The following is a 4,823-nucleotide window of genomic DNA, read 5'->3' as shown; positions in this document are numbered from 1 at the left end:
AGTCGAAAGAAAAAATATTAGATAATATTTATAATATTGTTATTTTGAACAGTGTACTCATATGAACTACTGTAAATATTGATTATCTTTAAGAGTGACTATAAAAATGCACTATTTATCAATTATTGGAGAAATTATGGCCTATGGCCATCTTTTCCATATGGCCATAATACCCTAGTTTACCCTAATCGTTTTATAAAGATAACAAATGCATAGTAACAATTATTAAACTCATGCATTTTCCACTCATGGAGCTACTTGCCACGCAAGCGCATTTTCTTCTTTCTCTCAACGCCGGAACTTCATTCTAGTCTACGTAATCAAAAGATATACACTTCGTCTTCTAAAGATACACTGCCGATTACAAAAGTTTGGACACCCACAGAAATTTTATAATGGTGATGTAAAAAATTAGATTATTATAAACTAGTAATTTTGTTATTCTTTTGTATATTTTAGAGTATTTATACACATACTAATACTAATTGCAAAAGCTTAATAATTTATTTTTAATTTTATATGCCAAAGCAAATTTTTGAAGTTTATCGATATGGTTTGAATAATTTCAATCCCCTTCTTTAACAATAAAATTTAGTTATCTTACAAACTTAAAAAATAAGTTCTTCCATTTTCTAAGCATAAATACTACGTCTTATCATTAATCGTCTTCTGACTAGCTACATCTTCATCTTCAACTACATCCTCATGTAATAAATTTATATTTATTTCATTACCATGTAGAATATATGACAGTGAAGTAAGATAATGAGGTCTTTATTAACTGCAATTATAAACGTTCTCTTTTATTGTATCCATGTGTAATGTAGTATGTTAAAATATTGTACATTATATTACCGTGGCAAAACACTCCAAGGATGCATCAAGTATTCCACCGATATTTACAGCAAATTCCTTCGTTCCTACTTGCAATAGGAATAATATCATTCTTTGAATGCATAAAGGAGTTTTATACCACTGAACGTTGTACCTACGAAATTAAATATAAATTGCTAACGTAAAGTAGAAATTTTTTTATTAGTTATACTATACAGATTTCTTCCGCAAACAGATAAACTTCTACATTTATAATAATAATCTTTGGAAGAACCTTTACACATTCTCTATTAGAGGAATGTTTCTTACGCAGTAATGAACACGAGGTTATTGTGGTCTGTAATAATTTGTCCTAGAAGATTGGCTATATACATATATATGATACATACTAAAACATATATAAATGGCCCTAAAATCTCAACATTACTTTCAAATAATGCTAGCTAAAAAAGGTAAAAAATAAATTTTATGTGAATTATTAGTATATTGATATATATTAACGGGGTGAACTTCCGAAAACGTCCAACGCCCGATTATTATGAATTTTGGTAGAAATACTCTAAATGGCGTCAAATGAATGCTCTTGATTGGATGTTCACCGACAAGAAAGTTTAATGTAAAAAAATGTTTGAATGAAGTTATGGAAGTTTGTGCTTATTATGGTAAATATCGACAATAATGGAAGCAACTCCGATCTTGACATATATTTAGCATCGATTTAGAAGATATAGTAAATTAAAGTTCCATAATATGTAGAGGATAAGTTTGAAAAATAATGTTTTTTTTACTATATAGAACAAAAATTTTCTGCTTTAAAATGTATTTTTCCTATTAGCGTGCGCAAAGTTCGTACTTTGCGCACGCATTTCCGTGCGCAAAGTAGCCTATTACAGTGGTTGTGGATCATCTGTTGCGACTTGGGGCGCGAGCATGCGCGTTCGGTGGCGCCGTGGACGGTGCGACAACGTACTTGTACTTTAGTGACAGGCAAGATGGCCGAACAAAACGATTCAAATAATGAAAATGTGTCCGAGAATGTTCCTCCTGAAATGCTTGTTGCAGCAAAGGAAATTGCCTTAAATTCGTTACCAATTATATCAAAGCAAAAGTATACAGCTGTATATAATGAGTTCAAAAAATGGCGCAGTACAAGGAATACAAAATCATTCGCAGAACCTGTGTTTTTAATATATTTTAACGAATTAGCTACAAAGTACGCTCCACCATCACTGTGGTCTAAATATTCAATGCTAAGAACAACGATAAAATCATATGATAATATTGATATCAGCACTTACCCGCAATTGATAGGACTTCTAAAGAGAAAAAATGTAGGTTATAAACCGAAAAAATCAAGCGTATTTACAACAACAGATGTGTCAAAATTTCTCAAGGAAGCACCAGACGCGGAATATCTTGTAACGAAAGTATGTATACAAGTACATATATATTTATTTATGTATACCGGCACGTCTTGTCTAAAAACATGAAAAGCATATAATCATTCCTTTTATAGGCGATACTAGTTATAGGACTGTCCGGTGCTTGTCGACGAGAAGAATTGAGTAATATGTGCATTGAAGATGTGCAAGATCACGGTACTTTTTTATTCATAACGTTGCCAGTAACAAAAACTAAGATTGTCAGGACATTCACGGTAGTAGGTGAATTTTATAATGTTGCTAAAAGATACATAGAAAAAAGGCCAGATAATTCAAAAACGAACAGATTCTTTTTAACATATAGAACTGGCAGATGTGTTTTCCAGCCTCTTGGCATCAATAAGATAGGAAGTGCATCTCAAGAAATTGCAAAATATCTTAAATTAGAAAATCCTGACTCCTACACCGGTCATACTTTCCGAAGATCATCTGCTACAATATTAGTCGATGCAGGAGCAGATATAACTACTTTGAAAAGACACGGCGGGTGGAAATCGAATGCAGTCGCCGAAGGATACATAGAAGATTCTATTATGAATAAAAAAGCAATTGGTCATTGCATTGAAAATGCAATACCTTCAACATCCAAAAATCCAAAACGCTTGAAAAGGTCTATAACAGAAAATGAAGCAATACGCAATTTTGATGGTACATTGTATCCAAATCCTCCAGAAAAAAATTGTGCACACTCTCACAAAGATCAAGTAACAATAATTCCTGAAACTCCAGAGCTATCTGTCGAAAACAACATAGAAAACCAAACAAATAATGAATCAGTGGGAAATACAAATATAACTATAGTTACAGAAGAAGTAGAAATTAGGAAAAATAGTATACGATACTCGTGCGCTGCGTAGGTGTACCCACACTCGCTCTTTTGTCGCCCTCGCTTCGCTCGGGCGACAAACTCGGCTCGTGCGGGAATCACCTACTTTGCGCACTTGTATCGTAATATACTATTACCGTCCATGCGAAGCTACTCTCACCCCCCTTTCCCCCTACTTTAGAGGCGCACGATTTCCATAATTGTACTACTGTTGCAAATGGGTTTCGACTTTCCACATGAAACGACTCTCACCCTTTTCTCCCTCTGCTTAAGGGGCGCACGACTTCCATAATTGTACTGTTGCACGTGGGTTTTGACTTTCCACATGAAGCGACTTTCACCCTACTTCCCTTCCTGCCAAAGGGGCGCACGACTTTCATAATTGTACTGTTGCATATGGGTTTAACAATAAATATTTTTCTTGTATATACGCATCCTCTTCATTCAACTCCTATATATTGCTATAAACATGTAGTATACTGAAAATAATAAGCACAAACTTCTATAACTTTATTGAAACATTTTTGGCATTAAACTTTCTTGTCGGTGAAAATCCATTCAAAAGCATTCATTTAACGTCATTTGGAGTATTTCTGCCAAAATTCATGACAGTCGTTGGGTGTAAAACATTTTCGGAAATTTATTCCAGGTTGTTATTATTATGAAACACTAATTAACCCTTTCGGTCTTAGCTGGCGTCCACGTAATAGATTATCTCGCGTAAAGAAACTATGATAGTGTCGTTAGCGCCGAGCCACTACGTGTCTCCTGAAATTTTTTTATAATATACATAAATGTATCACAAAAATAATAAAATGTAGTTAAAAGAGCAATTGTTTTTAATTAAAATCTGATTTTTATTAACAATGAGAAGTTTATTTTATAAGACTGCATATACGAGGGTAAATCAATAAGTACCCGTGTTAGTACTGAAGGCACAAGCTTTTCACAAAAGTTTTTTTTATTTTTCAACGTAATCCCGTATTAGGAGGATACACTTTTCCCAACGCTTCTGCCATTTTTTTAACCCCTCAGAAAAATACGATTTGTCGAACTCTGCAAAATATGCCTCTGTTTCGACGATGACCTCCTCATTCGACGTGAATTTCTTTCCACCGAGCCATTTTTTGGAAATAAGAAGAAGTCACAGGAGGCTAAATCCGGAGAGTACGGTGGATACGGCAGCAATTCGTAGCGCAATTCGACCAATTTTGAAATTGATAACCGCATCCGCTTGTTGTCCACCGTAAGCAATCGCGGCACCCATCGGGCCGACAGCTTTTTCATTCCCAATTAAGTTATCATGCAAAATATTGAATACCGTTCCGTACGACACGCCTACGGCCTCTGCTACTTCATGCACTTTCGTTCGGCGAGAATCATGTCGTGGACTTTTTCAACGATTTCTTCAGTAACCACGTCTGCCGGGCGGCCTGGGCACTCCTCATCAAAAACAGACGAACGACCACGTTTGAATTCGTTGAGCCAATATCTGACGGTTGTCATAGATAGTGAAGAGTTCCCATAGACGGCATCCAACTTCGTTTTTATTTCTTCGCACATTTTTCCATCCAAAAATAAGAAACGAATCACGAATCGATATTGCTCTTTTTCCATTGTATGGGAAAACATACACGCTCACTACGAATTGCTGTCAAATCAAAACTATTGCATGAATCACTCTGAAATTTTGTATGGCGTCGTTTGAAAGATGGTAGTAC

The sequence above is a fragment of the Trachymyrmex cornetzi genome, unplaced genomic scaffold (genome assembly GCF_001594075.2).
Source record: "Trachymyrmex cornetzi isolate Tcor2-1 unplaced genomic scaffold, Tcor1.1 scaffold223, whole genome shotgun sequence".
NCBI classification, from domain to species: Eukaryota; Metazoa; Arthropoda; class Insecta; order Hymenoptera; family Formicidae; genus Trachymyrmex; species Trachymyrmex cornetzi.
The sequence above is the reverse complement of the archived record's forward strand: the minus strand, read 5'-3'. Positions refer to the sequence as shown.